This window comes from Saccoglossus kowalevskii, chromosome 12 (assembly GCF_978046115.1).
Source record: "Saccoglossus kowalevskii chromosome 12, keSacKowa6.1, whole genome shotgun sequence".
Lineage (NCBI taxonomy): Eukaryota > Metazoa > Hemichordata > Enteropneusta > Harrimaniidae > Saccoglossus > Saccoglossus kowalevskii.
This window is the reverse complement of record NC_140652.1, coordinates 26,504,288-26,529,364: the sequence shown is the minus strand read 5'-3', so window position 1 is coordinate 26,529,364 and position 25,077 is coordinate 26,504,288. Positions and strand designations below refer to the sequence as shown.

The window sequence follows — 25,077 nt, the reverse complement described above, 5'->3', positions numbered from 1 at the left end:
AGATATATGATATGATGTAGCAGTGAGATATATGATATGATGTAGCAGTGAGATATATGATATGATGTAGCAGTGAGATATATGATATGATGTAGCAGTGAGATATATATATATGATATGATGTAGCATTGAGATATATGGTATGATGTAGCAGTGAGATATATGATATGATGTAGCAGTGAGATATATGATATGATGTAGCAGTGAGATATATATGATATGATGTAGCATTGAGATATATGATATGATGTAGCAGTGATATATATGATATGATGTAGCAGTGAGATATATGACATGATGTAGCAATGAGATATATGATATGATATAGCAGTGAGATATATGATATGATGTAGCAGATAGATATATGATATGATGTAGCAGTGAGATATATGATATGATGTAGCAGTGAGATATATGATATGATGTAGCAGTGAGATATATGATATGATGTAGCAGTGAGATATATGATATGATGTAGCAGTGAGATATATGATATGATGCAGCAGTGGAATATATGATATGATGCAGCAGTTAGATATATGATATGATGTAGCAGTGAGATATATGATATGATGTAGCAGTGAGATATATGATATGATGTAGCAGTGAGATATATATGATGTAGCAGTGAGATATATGATATGATGTAGCCGTGAGATATATGATAGGATGTAGCAGTGAGATATATGATATGATGTAGCAGTGAGATATATGATATGATGTAGCAGTGAGATATATGATATGATGTAGCAGTGAGATATATGATATGATGTAGCAGTGAGATATATGATATGATATAGCAGTGAGATATATGATATGATGTAGCAGTGAGATATATATATATGATATGATGTAGCAGTGAGATATATGATATGATGTAGCAGTGAGATATATGATATGATGTAGCAGTGAGATATATGATATGATGTAGCAGTGAGATATATGATATGATGTAGCATTGAGATATATGATATGATGTAGCAGTGAGATATATGATATGATGTAGCAGTGAGATATATGATATGATGTAGCAGTGAGATATATGATATGATGTAGCAGTGAGATATATGATATGATGTAGCATTAAGATATATGATATGATGTAGCAGTGAGATATATGATATGATGTAGCAGATAGATATATGATATGGTGTAGCAGTGAGATATATGATATGATGTAGCAGTGAGATATATGATATGATGTAGCATTGAGATATATGATATGATGTAGCATTGAGATATATGATATGATGTAGCAGTGAGATATATATGATGTAGCAGATAGATATATGATATGATGTAGCAGTGAGATATATGATATGATGTAGCATTGAGATATATGATATGATGTAGCAGTGAGATATATGATATGATGTAGCCGTGAGATATATGATATGATGTAGCAGTGAGATATATGATATGATCTGCAGTGAGATATATGATATGATGTAGCAGTGAGATATATGATATGATGTAGCAGTGAGATATATGATATGATGTAGCAGTGAGATATATGATATGATGTAGCATTGAGATATATGATATGATGTAGCAGTGAGATATATGATATGATGTAGCAGTGAGATATATGATATGATGTAGCCGTGAGATATATGATAGGATGTAGCAGTGAGATATATGATATGATGTAGCAGTGAGATATATGATATGATGTAGCAGTGAGATATATGATATGATGTAGCAGTGAGATATATGATATGATATAGCAGTGAGATATATGATATGATGTAGCAGTGAGATATATATATATGATATGATGTAGCATTGAGATATATGATATGATGTAGCAGTGAGATATATGATATGATGTAGCATTAAGATATATGATATGATGTAGCAGTGAGATATATGATATGATGTAGCAGATAGATATATGATATGGTGTAGCAGTGAGATATATGATATGATGTAGCAGTGAGATATATGATATGATGTAGCAGTGAGATATATGATATGATGTAGCATTGAGATATATGATATGATGTAGCATTGAGATATATGATATGATGTAGCAGTGAGATATATGATATGATGTAGCAGATAGATATATGATATGATGTAGCAGTGAGATATATGATATGATGTAGCATTGAGATATATGATATGATGTAGCAGTGAGATATATGATATGATGTAGCAGTGAGATATATGATATGATGTAGCATTGAGATATATGATATGATGTAGCAGTGAGATATATGATATGATGTAGCAGTGAGATATATATGATGTAGCAGTGAGATATATGATATGATGTAGCATTGAGATATATATGATGTAGCAGTGAGATATATGATATGATGTAGCAGATAGATATATGATATGATGTAGCAGTGAGATATATGATATGATGTAGCAGATAGATATATGATATGATGTAGCAGTGAGATATATGATATGATGTAGCAGTGCGATATATGACATGATGTAGCAGTGAGATATACGATATGATGTGTGACGTATGTGTGAAGTTAAAACTAGATTTATCAAGGCATGTATGATTTATAGCATTGTGGAACAGTTTTACTGCATTCATTCAAACAATATGATCACCAGTCAGCCATTTTGAATTTGATGGTGACTAAAATGCACATGAGTTTGTCGAATATGATGTCTGATGTTTGAACTTGATCTCTCCAGGCATGGCAAATATATGGATTTGGAATTTATTTTTTTGAAAGAAAATTGCTACCAGTCAATTGTGAGCCCAATCCAATAACAAAATGAAGTGGTGAAAATGAGTGAATTTGAAACATTTTGTACTTAAAATGGCTGCCAATCGGCCATCTTGAATCAAACCATAACAAATGTGTACGGATTTTAATTCTCCCAACATCAATATGCAAATGAATGATGTACACAGATTGGTATATTACTTGGTATTTGAGTAATTCATTGTACATGTAGAGGTCACTAATAGGTCAGTTAATTAAAAATAGGAATTCATCTAACTAAATTATTAATTTCCATACCCTAAACTAACTACATACTCCAGTTGATTTAATTATTAATTTTCTAAGATAAAGCCTTATATTGATTGCTACAATGGTATAGCCTGTTGCCCATGGGCTGAATACTAAAATGAGGCTGGTTCCTACAGGCTGGGTGAGGTAATTAACACAGATTCGAAGAAATCCACAACCCCACTGGCTGAGATTCATTTACTAACAGATGCTTCTTTTAGAACCTTAATTGGTCAACCAGTGCTTGTGTTCAACTGGGACTGGATGATAGCATGTTAAACGTGCATGCCTTGTATACAAATGTAGTTCCAAACATAGAAAAAACCCATTAGTGCTACCACTAACATTCAAATTACTCGGGGAACAGTAATCAATTATTAGCATCACAATATTTTAAAAAAATACCCTTAGGATCATTATCATGTGATTCTATGATTATAAATACAAACATAGTAAAACTATAGATCACCTTGCCCATGAAGTGTTAACTATATTGTGAAAGAAGATGAAATTTATGTCATAATGATTACAAAATCAACTTAATATTTCAAAAATATTGGGTACAATTCTCGGGAAGTGCAGGGTTGTTTGGCAGAAATTCACTGAACTTTCAGTTTAGTAGAGATGGCCAAAGTTTTGACATCATACTCAATTGTAGGGCAGCTAGGACATGATTGAGTATAGCCTCTTCATAAAGTGAATAACTGTATTATGTACACTATGCTCTTCAAAAATCCTTGAAACAAGGTGCATGAAACTTGAATATGTTGTCAGTGCAATAAAACCTTGAGGAAGTTTTAAAAATAAAATGGCCAATTATCTTGAACATCTGAGATTGTTTGTTTTCAATTTCAAACTCCTCCATAAAGCTAATGAGGTACATTTTCATTAATATCTCCAAATATATTGAAGCCAGCTTTACCAAATTTGAGCTGCACTAATATTATATATTGATTGATTACACTGTGAAGTTTCAGAAAGATTGAACAAAAATTACTGGCTACACGAAGTGCTAAGATGTTAACGATAACAATGATGGACATTGTAACCGCTATACCTTGCCACTTCATTATAGTTATAAGCAAGCTAAGAATGATCGTCATACAATTTGTTCAGTATTTGTGAACGCTACTACTACGTGGTTTTACCTGAAGTGACTATATATTGCATTGAATCATTGTACTTTTTCGCACTCATCAATTGTTACTCGTTTGATCACAAGTATTCCCAGTCAGATTACAGCACTTTTCCAATCAGATCTTCAACATAAAAGAAAACAACAGGTGCAACACTGATTGAAATTTGGTTTCAACAGGTTTACATATATGTCGTTTTATAATATATACACTGTCTCTATGCAAGATGTTATCTTTTTTTAGAATGATCCCTTCAAATAAAAATGAATCACATCAGAGAAAATTATCAATTACATGCAAATATATATTTGTTATGGCAAATATCAATTAACTATCACATCACCATACATTGCATGTGCAAATAAGAAAAGCATTGATGCCAATAAATAGATATAGGTCAGAGAATAGATAGCATATAGAGTTATTTGAATAGAATCTACCTGATTCAGGAAACCAACATCAGAAAAGTGCGAGTTAACTAAAGCAACATTTGAATAGAATCTACCTGATTTAGGAAACCAACATCAGAAAAGTGTGAGTTAACTAAAGCAATATTTGAATAGAATCTACCTGATTCAGGAAACCAACATCAGAAAAGTGTGAGTTAACTAAAGCAATATTTGAATAGAAAACACCTGATTCAGGAAACCAACATCAGAAAAATGTGAGATAACTAAAGCAATATTTGAATAGAAAACACCTGATTCAGGAAATCAACATCAGAAAAGTGTGAGTTACATGATGTAACTAAAGCAATATTTGAATAGAATCCACCTGATTTAGGAAACCAACATCAGAAAAGTGTGAGTTAACTAATGCATTATTTCAATAGAATCTACCTGATTCAGAAAACCAACATCAGAAAAGTGTGAGTTAACTAAAGCAATAATTGAATAGAATCTACCTGATTCAGGAAACCAACATCAGAAAAGTGTGAGTTAACTAAAGCAATATTTGAATAGAATTCACCTGATTCAGGAAACCAACATCAGAAAAGTGTGAGTTAACTAATGCATTATTTGAATAGAATTCACCTGATTCAGGAAACCAACATCAGAAAAGTGTGAGTTAACTAATGTCCTATTGGAATAGAATTCACCTGATTCAGGAAATCAACATCAGAAAAGTGTGAGTTAACTAAAGCAATATTTGAATATAATTCACCTGATTCAGGAAACCAACATCAGAAAAGTGTGAGTTAACTAAAGCAATATTTGAATAGAATCGACCTGATTCAGGAAACCAACATCAGAAAAGTGTGAGTTAACTAAAGCAATATTTGAATAGAATCGACCTGATTCAGGAAACCAACATCAGAAAAGTGTGAGTTAACTAATGCATTATTGGAATAGAATTCACCTGATTCAGGAAACCAACATCAGAAAAGTGTGAGTTAACTAAAGCAATATTTGAATAGAATTCACCTGATTCAGGAAACCAACATCAGAAAAGTGTGAGTTAACTAATGCATTATTTGAATAGAATTCACCTGATTCAGGAAACCAACATCAGAAAAGTGTGAGTTAACTAAAGCAATATTTGAATAGAATCGACCTGATTCAGGAAACCAACATCAGAAAAGTGTGAGTTAACTAATGCATTATTGGAATAGAATTCACCTGATTCAGGAAACCAACATCAGAAAAGTGTGAGTTAACTAATGCATTATTGGAATAGAATTCACCTGATTCAGGAAACCAACATCAGAAAAGTGTGAGTTAACTAAAGCAATATTTGAATAGAATTCACCTGATTCAGGAAACCAACATCAGAAAAGTGTGAGTTAACTAATGCATTATTTGAATAGAATTCACCTGATTCAGGAAACCAACATCAGAAAAGTGTGAGTTAACTAATGTCCTATTGGAATAGAATTCACCTGATTCAGGAAACCAACATCAGAAAAGTGTGAGTTAACTAATGCATTATTTCAATAGAATCTACCTGATTCAGAAAACCAACATCAGAAAAGTGTGAGTTACATGATGTAACTAAAGCAATATTTGAATAGAATCTACCTGATTTAGGAAACCAACATCAGAAAAGTGTGAGTTAACTAAAGCAATATTTGAATAGAATCTACCTGATTCAGGAAATCAACATCAGAAAAGTGTGAGTTAACTAAAGCAATAATTGAATAGAATTCACCTGATTCAGGAAACCAACATCAGAAAAATGTGAGATAACTAAAGCAATATTTGAATAGAAAACACCTGATTCAGGAAACCAACATCAGAAAAGTGTGAGTTAACTAAAGCAATAATTGAATAGAATTCACCTGATTCAGGAAACCAACATCAGAAAAATGTGAGATAACTAAAGCAATATTTGAATAGAATTCACCTGATTCAGGAAACCAACATCAGAAAAATGTGAGATAACTAAAGCAATATTTGAATAGAAAACACCTGATTCAGGAAATCAACATCAGAAAAGTGTGAGTTAACTAAAGCAATATTTGAATAGAATCTACCTGATTCAGGAAACCAACATCAGAAAAGTGTGAGTTAACTAAAGCAATAATTGAATAGAATTCACCTGATTCAGGAAACCAACATCAGAAAAATGTGAGATAACTAAAGCAATATTTGAATAGAAAACACCTGATTCAGGAAATCAACATCAGAAAAGTGTGAGTTACATGATGTAACTAAAGCAATATTTGAATAGAATCCACCTGATTTAGGAAACCAACATCAGAAAAGTGTGAGTTAACTAAAGCAATATTTGAATAGAATCTACCTGATTCAGGAAACTAACATTAGAAAAGTGTGAGTTAACTAAAGCAATATTTGAATAGAATCTACCTGATTTAGGAAACCAAAATCAGAAAAGTGTGAGTTAACTAAAGCAATATTTGAATAGAATCCATCTGATTTAGGAAACCAACATCAGAAAAGTGTGAGTTAACTAAAGCAATATTTGAATAGAATCTACCTGATTCAGGAAACCAAAATCAGAAAAGTGTGAGTTAACTAAAGCAATATTTGAATAGAATCTACCTGATTTAGGAAACCAACATCAGAAAAGTGTGAGTTAACTAATGCATTATTTGAATAGAATCTACCTGATTCAGGAAACCAACATCAGAAAAGTGTGAGTTAACTAAAGCAATATTTGAATATAATTCACCTGATTTAGGAAACCAACATCAGAAAAGTGTGAGTTAACTAATGCATTATTTGAATAGAATCTACCTGATTCAGGAAACCAACATCAGAAAAGTGTGAGTTAACTAAAGCAATATTTGAATAGAATCTACCTGATTCAGGAAACCAACATCAGAAAAGTGTGAGTTAACTAAAGCAATATTTGAATAGAATCTACCTGATTCAGGAAATCAACATCAGAAAAGTGTGAGTTAACTAAAGCAATATTTGAATAGAATTCACCTGATTCAGGAAACCAACATCAGAAAAGTGTGAGTTAACTAATGCATTATTTGAATAGAATTTACCTGATTCAGGAAACCAACATCAGAAAAGTTTGAGTTAACTAAAGCAATATTTGAATAGAAAACACCTGATTCAGGAAACCAACATCACCTAACTTTCACAATACATTAACTACACATACATGCTATGAAGAATTAAAACAAAGATACATTTTGTAAGTTTTTCTCATCAACTAAATAGATAAAAAAGTATTCATTGTAAATTTAAAAGAAGAATAGACATATATTCTGTGTTCTCAGTAGATCTGAGACATTTGCCTAATATTTTATATTTTTATCCCTGGTTTATATTTCTCCCATGAGACAAACTGTCTCACAAAAATATAAATACAAGTGACAATTTATAAATGTAGTATAAATCAAAGAAAGCTTAGAAAGAACTCCCGTGTGCTGAGAGTATTGGAGACACATTCAAAATTAATTAAAAATTACTTGAATTTGAGATGTTGATGGAAACGCTGAAAACTAATTATGCAAATTTGGTAACTAAAATGAACAGATTTAAGTGTAAAACTAATAAGGTCTGCACAATGTAACAAGTTTCATTGAAATGTGATTAGAATCAAAATAATATTAATTATTATGCTAATTAGAGAATTAATATGAACAGATTTTAACCCAAAATTAATCAGGCTGTCTATTGTCCTAGAGCATTTATGTACCAAGTTTTATTCAAATGTGATGATCAATACTTGAGATATCAGTATTAATTAATTATATTAATTCGGTGATTAAGAAGCATAAATATTTACCAAAAACTAATATGGTGTATAGTCCTAGATTCATTGAAATGTGATGGGTACTCTTTAAAAGTTTCATTGAAATCCAATGAGTGGCTTTTAGACATCAGTGCAACAGCCATAGAACAGCAAAAAATTAACTAATTATGCAAATTAGGTAAAACAGCGTCCGGATTACTTTCGGAAATTCCGTCGCGTTTCGGAAAGTTTTAATTTTCGAAACTTTTGAATATTTATTTGTGCTTTTAGGTTAGTGAGAAGGTTATAATAATTCTTCATTTCACTTTAACACTGTTTTTACACCCCTCAGACCCCTTTAAAAAGTCACTTCTGGCCATTATAATGGCCACTATTTTCTTAATGGCCAGAGTATTGACCAGAATTTTTTAAGTGGCCAAAATATTTACTAGTGTTTTTAAAATGGTGGTTTTAATGACCCATGTTTTTTATACTGGTCAGAATAATTACAATTGCTTTTTGAATGATGGAGTTGATGAACATTTTTTTTTTATGGGCAGTAAAATGGTCATTTTATTTGTCATTGCATACATAAAATGACCAGTATTTTTGTTCATGTCTCTAAATATAATGGCCCAGAAAACAGCCTCAATATACGTGTGGGAATTTATTTTTCCCAAGTTTCACTGGCGCTTCCAAGTACACTTAAATGAAATTTCGCGAATATTGCCTCGATCCCCAGTGAAATTTCATAGTAACGCTGATGCCAGTGACTGCTGGTGGACTGCATAACCTGCGGAGTATTTAGATGGTGTTGAATCATAGGACGATTGCAGTACTGCAACTGGCACATCAAGGTATGAATTTGTAATTATTTTACCATTTTACAATGACTTCAATACAATATTAGATACTTTTGTTGTTGTTTATGTAGCAGGATAGTCTTTTGGGGCTTTCGTTTTTGTTCAGTCATGGCACACTGTGTAAGTAATGCTTCATTATTATTCATAATTGTCAAACAACAAGCTCAAGTAGGTGTTAATGAGGATTAGCTCCTATGTTTGTTAATACAAGAAAAGTATAAACAAAGGTTATTTCCAACTCCTGAAATCTGCAAAAAAACATCAACGTAAATTTGTTTCCATTCATGGCAATGTTTTCAAATTATTTTAATAAAATAATTTAACTGACTGCAAAATGTTTGTTTTTTTAAATTTTTGAAGACTATGTATATTGTTTTTTTTTTTCTCTTCAGACAATACCAGCAATAGTGTACTGTACACTGGGAAATCTAATTTAGTAATCATGTATTAACTATACATGTATATATTATGCCCATAACATCAAATACCATACAGAATCCCTTTTTCCTGTAAACTAGTATAGATGATATCTGCCTACAGTGTGCAACAGTTCATTTTTCTTTGCGCACAAAAGAAAAAAGTAAAACTCATACTCAAAATAACTTTTAATTTAGCATGGATTTAAACTAAATTTCCATTAAATCTAATATTCTTTGCTCATCTTTGAGCCCAATTTGATTTGAATGAGTTGTAGAGATCAATATAAAAGGTAAGTGAATCTAAATGTATGCGCCTAAGGTAGGAATAAACAGAAGACACTTATTCGTAGCATTCACGTAGAGCTCTTTAGCAAAGGCTAAGAGGTCCAATACCTTAACCTGTGCTAAAAAAATGTGCATGAATACAGGCTAAGAAATACTAGGTACAGAGTAAATCTGGTCAGTCCAAAGCCTTAGCACAGGCAAAACAAAACATGCATGAACGCTTAGCTCGGCTAAAAAAACCATTGTATTTAATGTTCATTTAGGGGATTTACTACTATATTCATAACTTTTTATTTTGGTGTGCCATTTCCTGCATGACAATCAACGCTAACACATATAGAGAGATTGACTCAAGAAAAAATGTACCGATGATGAGATACTGTGCTACTTCCTGTTATTCTGCAATTTGCACTTTCTGAATTTGCTTTGGTATTGTTTTATAACTGTAGAACTAACCTTCCTACTTACTCATACTGAGCACTCATAGTTAAAATTTCTGAAGATTTTGCCTATTCTTAATAAGTTTGGGTGTTCCTTACCCCGTGCTAACCATTGTTTCCTTCTGTGCATGAACTCAAACATATGAGATTAGCTTAAATCTTAGCCCGTACTTTGTGTAGCATGAACACTACTATTGAAGATACAGGGGGCAAATGGGCGAGACTTAAACAAAATATAATGAAGGTGTAATATGTGTAAGGGTAGGGTACTCAGGTATTTAGCAACAATACCAACCCCAGTGCAATTATAACACTATATCCACTAAGATAACGACTGTGTGCTGATCGGACTGAATGATCGTGGGGACTAATACGCGTTGGTGTTGCTCAACACAATATATAAATAGTTAAATTAATAAAGACACTACTATGCAAAACATACGTCTCATAGATGTATTATTGGAATGCACTATCCTAGTATATACATGTAGTACACATTGGTGGATAAGAATAAAAGATACATAACACACGGGGTCAGAAATACAATTTACACTATAGGGGTACTATAGTGATAGATGCAGTTCAATATACACACGATTCAACTATAATGTCCTATTTACTGGATTGTCCCACGTCGGCCCGGGCAATGTAGATGACCACAGGAAGCTAGTAGACGGTAGATTGACACATTCGGAGAATTCCTCGGAGATAAGGCAGCAGCCAGATACAGGAAGTGAGACGAACAATCAAATTCAGCAAAACGGTTCAATATAAAAAAATGTCAGAACATCAGGTACAAGAATAAACACTTCAACGCAGAACTCAGATAACAACAAGAAATGTCACGAATTTCCCTCACCACGCAAATTTACTCATTTGCATAATGCACATGTGTAGACCAACCTCTAAGACGATATTGTCATATCACGGCTATTTGTCAACAGAACTGTCAATAATGGCTCAGATACTGCTGCTGGCACTAAGAGTTCAAAATCTGTACGATAGAGTCATACACACACCCTTCAGACAATGCTAACACGATCCCGAAAGCTTCACGGCACCAACGTAGCAACCAGCATAGGAGGCAGCCATCTTGTACACAGTAAAACACACTATTGACTTATGAGGGAGCTTTTGCACACAAACTGTGAGGGCGCACTAATACAAAATACATATATCCTACACTCTCCCCTGGTTTTAGAAATGACGTCCCGACATTAACTTAAAAAGCTAACATGGTCACTCCTAACCTAACCTAACCTAACCTAAGCTTTTGACACAATGTCAAGTATTGTATTACAAATACTGCTAGACTCATCAATGAACTGTTCCTTCATTTTAGCAAGAAACTCCGCTTTCACTATCCAATCAGGTTTTGTACTTATGTGTGCATATGTAAGACGATTGGGGGGGTTAATTGCTCTAGTTGACCTTCTCAACGGCGGATCATCTTCTTCCGGTTGATCATCAACAGGGACAGTATCATCATCATCATCTTGAGCTTCAACCACCATGTCCTCTTCCACCACAGGCTCAGAACTTAACAAATGTTCATTAGTATCCATTTGAGCAATGGGTCGAACACTGTCATCTGTGTCATCTGGGGTTACTGGTAGCAGCACTTCAGATTCTTCTTCGCCACTGACTGGATTATCAGACTGATTAAGAGTATCAGTTACATGTACAGGTACGGCGGCTGGAATATATTCGATTCCAGTCTCACTTTCACTTGTAGAATCTTCACTATTTCTATCATCACTCTCTGGGTCACGACTTTGAAGAACTCTTTTCCTTCGTGTAGCATCTCGGTTATGCTGAGAGGATTGAGGAAAGGGCAAAGAAGAACAGGTAAGTAACAGGTTGCGATGCAATGTACGATCACGGCCTTTCTTGTGTTCTGAACGAACCACATAAACAGGAAGCTCTGAGTCAAGTTGCTTGACTACTCTGTAAGGATGACGTTCCCAACGATTAGCAAGTTTATGTTTACCTCTGATCCGCACGTTCCTGACTAACACTCTATCACCTGGATGAAGTATAGATTCTCGTGATTTCATGTCATATCTCTTCTTGTTACTATCTGCTGCCTTCTCAGCCTCTCTAGATGCAAGTTTGTAAGCAAAACTCAGTCTGTCTCTTAACGATTTAGCATACTCATGGTGAGTTCTGTTCACATTATCTTCCAGTTCTATACCCAGATATACATCAATGGGTAAGCGTGGATGTCGTCCAAACATTAAGTAGTACGGTGCAAAGCCTGTCGAATCATGTTTGGTACAATTATATGCATGTGCTAGGGGGGCTACATAAGATTTCCAATCTTGTTTCTTTTCATCACTCAGTGTACCCAGCATGCCTAGCAATGTTCTGTTCAGTCTCTCAACCTGACCATTCCCTTGTGGGTGGTAAGGTGTCGTCCTTGATTTCTCTATCCCTAGTAATTTGCACAGTTCACATATCACCTCAGACTCGAAATTACGACCTCTATCTGAATGTAACCTTGCGGGAAATCCATAATGAAAGAAGAAGTTCTCCCATAGATGTTTTGCTGTAGTTTTTGCGGTTTGGTTTCGTGTGGGTATGGCAACTGCATAGCGCGAGAAATGATCAGTAATCATGAGGATATCGGCAACACCACCTTTTGATTCCTCTAAGGAAAGAAAGTCCATGCAGACAAGTTCCATAGGGTAAGATGTTCTAATGTTAACCAACGGTGCAGTAACCTGTCGCCCTGATGTCTTACGTAATATACACTGCTCACAGTTTACTATCTTATGGTCAACATCCTGTGCCATTCTTGGCCAGTAAAACCTACTTCTCACCAGATCTAATGTTCTCTCCTTCCCTAAATGTCCAACATGATCATGTAGTCCTTCCAGTGCCCTCTTACGATAATCTTTTGGTAAAACCAGTTGATAAGACTTCTGGCCATCAACACCAGTATGCCAACGGTGTAGTACTCCACTTCGAAAACAAAGATGATCCCATTCTTTCAACATCAGTTGTACATCAGGCGATTCTGTTTTCCTCTCCTGCACACTTGGACGTTTATCCTCTATCTTGTAGTTATATACATGTTTGATGACCTTGTCCTGCAGTTGCAGTTCTTTCCACTGTGGCATGGTAATGGTCGGTAATGTTTCCCTACCAGGCCATGGCATTGGTTCATGAAGACTCTTAGGAATTGCCTCTGGATTAGTACTCAAGGATTCCACTAAGGGTGGCATAGCATTCACTGCCTGTCTATAGTTAAGGTTAGTCATGTGGTATTGACAAACAGCCTTAATCAAGTCATTATTTATCTGTCCTCTAACTTCTGGAGGATCTGTGTCACGTGGTATACGAGATAACCCATCTGCATCTCCATTTCTGCGACCAGGACGGTATTCAAGAGTGAAGTTATATGTAGATAGTGCTGCCAGCCATCGATGACCTGTAGCATCTAACTTGGCAGTGGTAGTGACATATGTTAAAGGGTTATTGTCTGTTACGACCTTGAAGTTATTACCATACAAGAACTCATGGAATTTCTCAGTCACCGACCATTTTAAGGCAAGAAATTCTAGTTTGTGAGCCGGGTAGTTCATCTCACTCCTTGAAAGGCCTCTACTAGCATAGGCTATGACTCGCTTTCTACCATTCTGCTCCTGATAGAGTGCAGCTCCTAAACCTGAGTAACTTGCATCAGTGTGAAGTTCAAACTTCAGATTGTAATCAGCAAAGCCAAGAATTGGTGGTGATGTGAGCTTCTCTATCAGAGTATCAAACGCATTTTGACATTCACTAGTCCACTTGAATTCAGGTTGAGGTTGCTGAGATTTATATCCTTTCTCACCCTTTCGCTTCTTTGAAGGAAGTCCTGCAGTGAGTCTGTGCAGCGGTTTACAAATCTTTGAAAACCCATCAACAAAACGCCTATAATAACCAGCGAACCCCACAAAAGACTTAACTTCTTTGGCACTCTTTGGGACTGGCCAAGTCTTCAAAGCTTTCAACTTTTCTGGATCAGTTTGAACACCTTCAGACGAGATCACATGACCAAGGTACTTGACCTCTTTACGAAACAACTGGCACTTAGACAATTTGACCTTTAGACCGTACTTGTGTAATCTGTTTAGGACAGCTTCCAGTCTCTCTACATGTTCTTCAAATGTTTTCGAAAACACGATAATGTCATCAAGGTACACAAGACACTGCTTTAAATTGTAATCGCCCATGCATTTCTCCATGAGCCTTTGAAATGTACTCGGGGCATTAGTCAACCCGAAAGGCATGCGATTCGCCTCGTAGAATCCTAACGGCGTAGTGAAAGCGGTCTTATGTTTGTCTTCCTCCGCCACACCAATCTGCCAGTATCCACTCTTAAGATCTATCGATGAAAACCAGTGAGAACCACTCAATGTGTCAAGCGATTCTTCGATTCTTGGTAAAGCATACGAGTCACGAACGGTTTTGGCGTTCAATTTGCGGTAGTCAATGCATAGACGAGTTGAGCCATCCTTCTTGGCTACCAAGACAATGGGGGATGCATATTGACTATGAGATTCTCGAATGACACCTGCATCTAACATGCTCTGCAAGAGTAGTCTCAATTCATCATACTGTGAGGGTGGTATTCTTCTATGACGTTCTCGGGTAGGTATATTATCTGTAAGGTGTATTTTGTGTTCTACTGCCGTTGTGTAGCCCATATCATTCTCGTCTGATGCAAAGACTGGGGACATGCGATCCAACAATTCAAGTGCCTGTTCTCTCTGTGATCTGTCTATCGGTGACTCACTAAGGTCAAATTCTATATTTCTTCTCTTTGATGTCTCACAATACATTGATTTGGCACTTTGTCTACTTGCCATATCAAAAGTATCCTTGTTAGTTGTGCCAACACATACAGATTGTCGGTGGCACAATGCTTCATAACTTGATGGTTCACCTACCCACGTAACAGCTCGCACTTCACCTATCACATCTCTTGGTCTAACAGTAACAGACTTTGTCGAAATATTGTAGACATGCACTGGGACAAAACATTTGTTGCCAGCACATTTCATTGTCACAGCTGTTGGACTAACCATCAGACTACTAGATAGTCCATTGTTCTCAACAGGTTCAATGACAACAACATACTCGTCACCCTTTGGTCCAGCTTTTATGGCTCCATGAATGACAGTTGATTGGCCTGGTAGTATGTTAACAGGTTGTTTTGAATTAGCCCTTACTTCACCCAGATAGCCAGCTTTCCCACAGAAACGGTCTCTTGCGTTCAATCGGTGGTAGGCAGCTTTCCATACTGGTGACATATCTATGTTTCTCATGTAGCGAGAACCACACGTCTCTCTGCAGTACTCTCTACACTCCAACAACACATTAGTACCAACAGTGAGAGGCACGGTACTATTATAACAATTATCTGGAACAACAAGAGTCAATACATCAAACACACCATCGTTACCAAAAGCCTCCAAGGGAAATGTCAACTGCAACTCAAGGTACCCCAAAAACGGTACATGATGACCTCCTGCACCCTCGATGGACAAGAAATCAGTTACCGGTTTAATGGACAGTTCCGACAAGTTTTGCTTGTAGAAAGACTCACTAATGGTGGTTTCCTGAGAACCAGTGTCAATCAAACACTTACAATTTACACCATTGACAGTTGCCATTTCCTCATTAGCTTTACCAACGATCCTATTCATCACACTTGCTGAACCAAGGAGGACATGTTTAGGGCTCACCATCAATCTACCTACTGCTCGCCCTGTGGCAGAGGCAGCTTGACGTTTAAATTCTTTGTCCACGTACCTGGAGTTTTATGGTTTGGACAGTTTTTCACGTAATGTCCTTCCTCACCACAACCGAAGCACGGCCCCTTAGCTGGTCTTCTTTCTTGTGGCCTTCCTCTTTCTGTTTGTGTAGACTCTTTATTCTCTAATCGAGCTAACCGTTCTGTTAGTTGTTGGATTGTCTTCCGAAGCTCACGCATTTCAGAAACAGATTCAGTTGATTCTTTCTCTGCAACCACTGACTGTCGAGCCTGGCCAGAACGAGGTTGTTTTGTAGTCACCTCACTCTTGCTTTCCCTCACTTCTTCTTCTGCCAGTCTTACAACTTGTAGTAAGCGATCAAATGATTCACAACCTCTGTACTCATGCCTTGCTATGTTCTTCACCTGTTCCTCTCGTAGACCTCTCCAGAACACAGTCCTCAGCGTTTCATCCACAGCTGTGTCTGTTATGCCGCCACGGTCTCTTGCCTTATGAATGGCTAATTCTAAGCGACACCCATAATCAGCACAACTTTCACCTTCTTTCTGTACACTATTGTAGAATTGCTGTAGCAATGTTGCACCACTTTCCACAACACCATACCTTCCTTCCAACTTAGCAACAATGTCATCCAAGGTGGCACCTGACCCTAAGCGCATAATGATTTCATAGGCCTGACCTCTTAGTGACCTTCTGATAATAGGGACCAACACGTCAGAACTATGAGTGGCACGTAAACACTCAATCTCATACTTCCAGGCGACAAAACTAACATCAGCCTTGTTACTTGCAATACCAGAAAACGTGGACAGACGTGGTGGTTGAAACATGGCTGGCGGCAACATTACAGGAATATTACTACTGTAATTACCAGAAAGGTTATTAGTAGTTGTTCTCACCTTGGAGCCATCTGACGACTGGTCAGGTATAGGTGGTGGCGTTGTATTATTACCATCGACATGTCTTGCTTTATTTTCATTTCTTCTAAGCTGTTTTCTCATGAAAGAAGGAACTAGAGCAACTGTTAGTACTGAAGAGCCAAGTTCAACCTTATTGAGTGTGTTAATGGCCTGAAGTGCATGTGTTTTATCAGCATATTGAAACAGACCATATCCCTCATGTTGTTGTGTTTCAGCATCAATCGGTAACACAACCTTAACGATCTCACCAAACTCCTGAAAACGTTCTACAATTTGTTCTTTACTGAACTCAGGGGGAATATCATCAACAAGTACAGAACACTCTATGTCATCCTCAGGAACACCTTCAGAAGCCATTATTAAGCAGTATGTAAAAATGACCTAAGAACTGTGAAAATACAAGATGTTAATGATGCAATTTATGTTTACAAACGGAAAAAAAAAAAAAAAAGAATCTATATTCTAGTGACCATGTAGCATACACTATGTCTACCAACAGGGGATAATTGTAACAATGTAACAAATGGCATACACTGGTAACTGCACAAGGTGGATGACACTTGTAGTATATAAAAGTTTGCACTGTAACAGTATTAGGTACACTGAATGAATAATATTAAGTAAAGGATACACTGTAGCACATGGATGGTCACACTGTAGCCACTTGCTTCAAGTTCAAAGTAGACTGTTGTGACCTAACACCTAAGTGTTAAAAATACTAAGATTCTTAAAATTTGTAAAATACACTGTAGAAATACAAAAATACAAGTAGAATGATGTAAAATAAAATATCAATGCACAACAAAAAGGGTAGTGGGAGTCCTGACCAAACTAGTCCAATTCAACTCACTATACTACTACTGTACACTAAGGGTGCTGTACAAGCACAGCCTACAATTCAAGTTTTCAAACAGTAGATACACAACTTAAAAAATACAGCAACACAGCCCCAAAAACGTTGGGCGCCAAATGTAAGGGTAGGGTACTCAGGTATTTAGCAACAATACCAACCCCAGTGCAATTATAACACTATATCCACTAAGATAACGACTGTGTGCTGATCGGACTGAATGATCGTGGGGACTAATACGCGTTGGTGTTGCTCAACACAATATATAAATAGTTAAATTAATAAAGACACTACTATGCAAAACATACGTCTCATAGATGTATTATTGGAATGCACTATCCTAGTATATACATGTAGTACACATTGGTGGATAAGAATAAAAGATACATAACACACGGGGTCAGAAATACAATTTACACTATAGGGGTACTATAGTGATAGATGCAGTTCAATATACACACGATTCAACTATAATGTCCTATTTACTGGATTGTCCCACGTCGGCCCGGGCAATGTAGATGACCACAGGAAGCTAGTAGACGGTAGATTGACACATTCGGAGAATTCCTCGGAGATAAGGCAGCAGCCAGATACAGGAAGTGAGACGAACAATCAAATTCAGCAAAACGGTTCAATATAAAAAAATGTCAGAACATCAGGTACAAGAATAAACACTTCAACGCAGAACTCAGATAACAACAAGAAATGTCACGAATTTCCCTCACCACGCAAATTTACTCATTTGCATAATGCACATGTGTAGACCAACCTCTAAGACGATATTGTCATATCACGGCTATTTGTCAACAGAACTGTCAATAATGGCTCAGATACTGCTGCTGGCACTAAGAGTTCAAAATCTGTACGATAGAGTCATACACACACCCTTCAGACAATGCTAACACGATCCCGAAAGCTTCACGGCACCAACGTAGCAACCAGCATAGGAGGCAGCCATCTTGTACACAGTAAAACACACTATTGACTTATGAGGGAGCTTTTGCACACAAACTGTGAGGGCGCACTAATACAAAATACATATATCCTACATATGCAGTCAGTAAATGTCCTAGGCATTTCTGGGTCAGCCAAATTGATCATGGGTACTCTTGCTCAACTTGGACAAAAAAATATTTAGTCATAGACCTTAGAGAACAGGGACATGCTACTGTGGCTACCCCTTTCATGTAACCTTAGTTATAATCCCCATACCCAAATTAACACCTTAGAGAAACTGATAATAAATCTATGTCAACACCACTGTTACATCTTCTCCTGTTTCATAAGCCAAACATGGCTAAAATGAGACAATTTTGTGGTTGGAATATAATCAGAAAAATTAAATTTGATCAAAACTTGAATAGCCAAGTCCATTCTATTGATGCGAGTGAAACTAAAAATTAACAATTTTTATTCCACTATGAAATCAGGAAAGGGAAACAAAAATGGTAAGTTTTCTCTGCAAGGAAACAAAACTGCCTAAAAGTAAACAATGACCTGTGGAAATTTGTGTCATTATAACAAGTGGATTTTTCATCATATTTAGAACAGATATAGCATAGTGCACTTGTTATACACTGACTAATGGGAATACTAGTAAAAACTGTTTCAGATGTATAAATCTTCTAGGTACATGTATATGTATTAATGAGATTATACAGGAGGTTATAACCCACATTGTCTCAGACAGAAGTTGCATGATCCTGTTTTCTAAGGTCATGCTTAAATCATAACCATCTGAATACCATTATTTCACTTTTCAAACTAAACTGTTTTTATATTTTTAATATCATTATTTTGATTTTGAAAAAAAAATATAGAAACAATATTACACTTAACATAATTACTCTATTAGCAGCACATGCGCTTAGGTAAATTACAAGGATCTTCAATGGTCGAAATATGTAATATTTTCATGATTTAGTATCCACAAATGTAATTTTAGAGCAAATATGGTATTGTATTGGATCATAATTATAATACAATTATTTATTTTGTGAAAGTACCTGGGGATCGATGAAGTTGTACATGCATGGTGGCATTCCCATTGTGGAGGGACTCTATAATTTTGTATGTACACAACTTCCTACTTTGAAAGACAAAATCATGCAGCTGCATTGTTACATAACATTCTTTTGTCTCTTGTAGGAAGTTAAATCCCCCTATTGTTCTCAGAAATTAGGTTCCAAGTACAGCAATGTACTGTCCACAGAGGGACTGTGTACTATTCTAGTCTCTCAAGAGATGAACTGTGTGTATATATGGCACAACCCCTTAATATATTCGGTTAGGAAACAATTTGATGTTATTCTGTTTTATTTGATATTTATATTTTTTCAATCAGAATGTACCGGGTATCATCTTTTTGGAAGTATATCTGAGTTGCATAGGGGAAAAATTGACATATCACAAGATGTCATTTTATCCACATTGTTATTAGTGAGGACAGAAATATGCCAGAATACACAGACACCACAAATTTTTGTTTCCAAAATTGATTACAAAGTGTCTTAATTAAAAACTGGTCATTGTAAGCTAATAGCAATCTGAATTATTTTTTGCAGATAATGACAATTTAAAAAAAGGAAATACTATATAAATGGAACGTAAGAAGTTGAAGAACCAGAATTTATGGACATTAAGGGGAAAAAAAAGTTTAACCAGTATTGATGGATGCAATGGTTTAGCATTTGCATGTTTATCAGTTTTACATTTGCACACAGATTTTGAAAGTTCCAAGTGTGTAGAGTTACTGTACATTCCTTTTTTTATGTTTTCCCTCAAATAAAAGTGACATCTTTCATCTGGTATTTCATGATTTTCAGCTATCTTATATAGTTCTTCTTGCTGACCCTTTTGTACACACCCACACTCACTCCACAATCTTTCATCTTCTTAATAATAATTAACAGGAAAATATTATTGAAAAAATCCTGTAGAGATCAAAAACATGAACAAATTTGACACGCCTACATCTTTGAGAAAAAATATTTTACACTAGAAAAAGAATAGCACAAAAACAAAGAGGAGAAAAAACATTTTGCACAGCCCCCTCCTTAAGCTAATCGCCTCTCAAGAAAACTTGATGAATATCTGGAGGAGTATGACATTGCAAACCTAAAATATTATTATCCACTAAAACAGTCTGTATGGCTGTGCACTACATCATGATTTTTCAAAAACAAAACAAAATATTGCTTACATATTCTTGTTTTGTCTAATGTTTTCATTAATTATCCAATTTCTGTACTTTATGTGTTTGTACACTGAGCTGAATAATTAAGATGATGTTTTGAAGCACAGTGATAGAGGGACTGTGTTTGAAGCAATGTTTTAACCCCCCTCCCCCCATATGACATTTTTACTTTGCAAAGCTGTACCTCCCAGATCTTTAGTTGTTTATGCATAGATGGTCTTTGGTTATAAATTATTTACTTTCCAGTCATTTTTGAAGTGTAAACCTTTGTCATACTTTCTCCTGTGTTGACTTCCTGTCACTATGCTTTTGTTTCCCTTTGGTTAGCTAAACATATGAACGCTTGTTGAAAATCACACTTGGAAGTAAGAGTTTCTAATGGAATAGCAAGCAATCTAATCTATTCCTGAAATTGTTAAATTATATATAGTGTTATTTGGAAATGTCAAAATAAACTTCTAGGAATCTGTTATTCAGTTCAAAAAATAAACTGGTTGCATGCAGAATCTCAGAGAAACAATTGCATGTACATGCAGGAATGGTCGGATGTTGCAGCAGCAGAAGTTTGGGCCTGGACATTCCAGTCGCATTTTTAAAATGATTTTAAATAATGTACGTATTCTTAACAAACTGTTACATGAGAGGGGGCAGAGCATGAAATAATATTTTAGTTTTGGAAACTATGCAAAGATGTGTGTTCAGTAATTCAATACCTTTGATGAGCCATTATTAATAGCACACATTAGGTTAGATTTGAATAGATTCCTAGTAAGATTGGTGCATTCTTAATTCAAAAAAACTTAAAAAGTTTTAATACTACTAAATTATACATATGTTTGATATAATTTATTGTAAAACATTAATGTTGTTGTGAAAATAGTTTCATACAAAACGGTGAAAATTTGCCAAAATCCTTGTATGTGTTGCCAGTGATATGCTAGTTTCCATTGTTATTTAAATGTACTCATCAGGGAGGTAATCCATTGCAAAACATCACTAATCCACAGTAGTCTGGTTTCAGGCTACACCAAGTCATAGTCATAAGAGGGACTTTGACCAAGTGCAGGCTAAGATTTAAGTTAATCCCAAATGTTTGCATATCAGCTATACGCAATTGTGTTCACTCACAGGAGGGTCCAACAGTTATAGCACAGGCCACAGTGTTGAGGGTCTGTGCACTGGCTAAGAACACCCAAACTTGTTTCCCAAGGGAGGCAGCAATTATGAACAAACAATTAAACAGCAATGGTACAGTTCTATAACTACACTGTTAACCGAAATAAACCAACCACAAATTATCGAAACAACCACCATATATTTGTCTCCCTTAATATTTTTTTTTTCATTCCTTTTCCATGTTTTATTGATTTATAATGCTTATTTTTTTTCATTAATATCATCACCAGTTTTTTCAATTGTTTTTTTTAAACCATTGTGGTGCTTCCGATACTAGTTTGCTGATAGTTGTTAGAAGGGAATTTTTGTGATGTTGATTGGTACACTCAAAAGCAATATCACATGTGCAATTTACGTTACACTCCAAAACGGCATGTGTGCGCATGCGAAACACCATATCTTCGACTTCTGGGGAAGTCGTCTACTAGTATCCCACCAGTCATTAATTACTCCGTACACGCTTCCACACTGATTGGGTCGCTGTAGTAGAGCATACAACAACGCCAATTTGGTTCGCTGTCTACGACATGCACTAATACAACTCTGCATTCTGTAACGCCGTTATATACTGTTCCTGTGCATCCAAATAAATCGGTCTGTCTACGCTCGTGTTCCAGTGCACTTCGCTTCATAAATTAGAATGAAACATGTCAGCAGCAGAAATTTTGCGTTCGTAAACAGCGCCCCTTAGCCCGTGCTAAGGACTGGCCCTCCCAATGCATGGATGCAATTGGGTCTAGTCAAAATGCAAACATCAGCTAAAATCTTAGCCAGTACTTCATGTAGCATTTAAATCTGGGTTTGTTAAGGAGGGGGGCAGCACAATAGTACACACAGAGACGGTGTTTGGGTACAGTAGGGGGTATTTATTACTAATCTAAAAACTCACATTACTACTACTGATGAGATCAGTGGTCTGCCCCTTTAACAACTAGCGTTGGAAATGTCAAAGGTGACAGTTCAAAGGTGATATATAAATCACTTGTAAGGCTGATCCAGGGGAGACCACTGGTAACTGTTGTATGTACATGTACTACAAACCGAAAACACTACGAATGAAATTCCCCAAAATACCCAAACACCATTAGTGAGTAGGGAGGTTGGATGCAAAGCGCTGTGATGTTTCAAGGCGGAGTGGAAAAGAGGGGTGGAGATATTTACGGAAAGCATCACTTTTCCAATCACCTAACAATTTTATGAGCTCAGATGGGATACCAGACCGTAATGCCCATGAGGCCCCTCCCCGCCGAAAGCTGTGGGTGGAAAATTGCGAGATGTCAGACACTAAAGGTGTCAGCAAGGAGACAAGACGCTTGGTAAAAAGAGGGGCAGTGACTGGGTGGGGGGGGGGGAGGTAGCAAAAGGCTGGGTTCTCAGGGGGGCCAGGGGTAATGAGGAAGGCCGATAATATGGCAGCCGCAGGGCAGAGAGGATGGTTTGGGACCATTGGTAGTGGAACTAACAACAGGCACTCCTTAGTTTGAATGCATGTCAGCAGCAGAAATTTTGCGTTCATAAACAGCGCCCCTTAGCCCGTGCTAAGGACTGGCCCTCCCAATGTATGGATGCAATTGGGTCTAGTCAAAATGCAAACATCAGCTAAAATCTTAGCCAGTACTTCATGTAGCATGAACACTATTATTGTGCAGCATTATAATACCGTGAACAAACAAACATGCCATTCACTGCTAAGTAGCTAGCTACACACATGGAGCTCTATGCTAGACCCCCCCCCCCATTTATAACTTACTGAACCACCCAACATCGTTTTGTACACATGCAGTAGTCGTGGAATATTTTCACAGATAATTTTCATATCACATTAAACCATTCATAATAGAGAAAATAGCAAAATATAAAAATAAAGCAGAGCATCATGGGTATTTTTTAGTTGACTGTGTCTTAGCCACTTTAAAATCACCTTCCATCAACCCTTCAACATAAACTTCTACAGTTTATAACACATGTTATGAAAAGTTACTGGTTAAGTATTTCAATTTAAAATGTTATAGTTTGGGTGTATTTGAAGACTAAACTTTAGTTTTTTGTCATTATTAAAATGGGAATTTTGTTTATGTTTGAGCTTAACCCCACTCATAAAGACAGGCTCTTTTTCGGATTAATAACTCGCTGTTTATGTGACTTTTTGGAGTAACTCCCTGTGACTTTTTGGAGTAACCAGCTGTTTATGTGACTTTTTTTGGTGGAAAGTCAGTTGCTGAGTATTTTTGGGGTTGCACATTTTTCAAAGGTTCAGTAGTGAATGTCTTGTTTGTTTGTTCAAGGTATTAAAATGCTGGATATTGCCTTTATAAGAACAGGATGTAGTACAGAGTCTCATTGTCAGTCCATTTTTATCTCAAGAATAATGTCACAGAATGTGCTTGTATTGATTGTCAAGTTTAGTATCGTTATGAATAAGAATAGTTATGAATATAATAGTTAAATTTTCAAATGGACATCAAGTACAATGGTATTTTGGGTGATTAGCCTGGGCTCAATGTTTGCACACACTTCATTAGCACCCGTGATAAGGGTCTAGACCGAATTTTGAAAACGGGTCATCTTCTATGTTCAATAACCTATTGCATTATACTATATATTATTAAGTCAACAGTATCAAGTGCATGATTTGTTGTGATTTTAAAAACAAATTAATCCAAAACGTTATATTTTTTCAAGATATATAATTCCATATTTCAAATTTTTCAAAATCTTGTATTTTACGTTTACCTACAATTGTACTGGCTTAAAATTGAAGCAAACTGAAGCGAGTGAGGAAAAAGAGGAGAGCTGTCAATCCCCATGTGCCATTACCGGGTATATCTGTGACATGAAAAAAAAATGACCATTTTATTCATGTAATGAAAAATAAAATGATCATTATAATACCC

At 35.9% G+C, this 25,077-nt stretch overlaps 2 long non-coding RNA genes across 2 annotated transcripts in view; one reads left to right on the top strand and one right to left on the bottom strand.

Moving 5' to 3' along the window:
• LOC146735674 (uncharacterized) overlaps positions 1-25,077 on the bottom strand; it is a 105,357-nt gene that overhangs the window by 23,061 nt on the left and 57,219 nt on the right. The window lies entirely within an intron of this gene.
• On the top strand, positions 8,859-20,621 carry LOC146735675 (uncharacterized). Its single transcript, XR_014931249.1, has 2 exons — positions 8,859-9,129; positions 20,376-20,621. It is a non-coding gene; the product is annotated as an uncharacterized LOC146735675 (long non-coding RNA).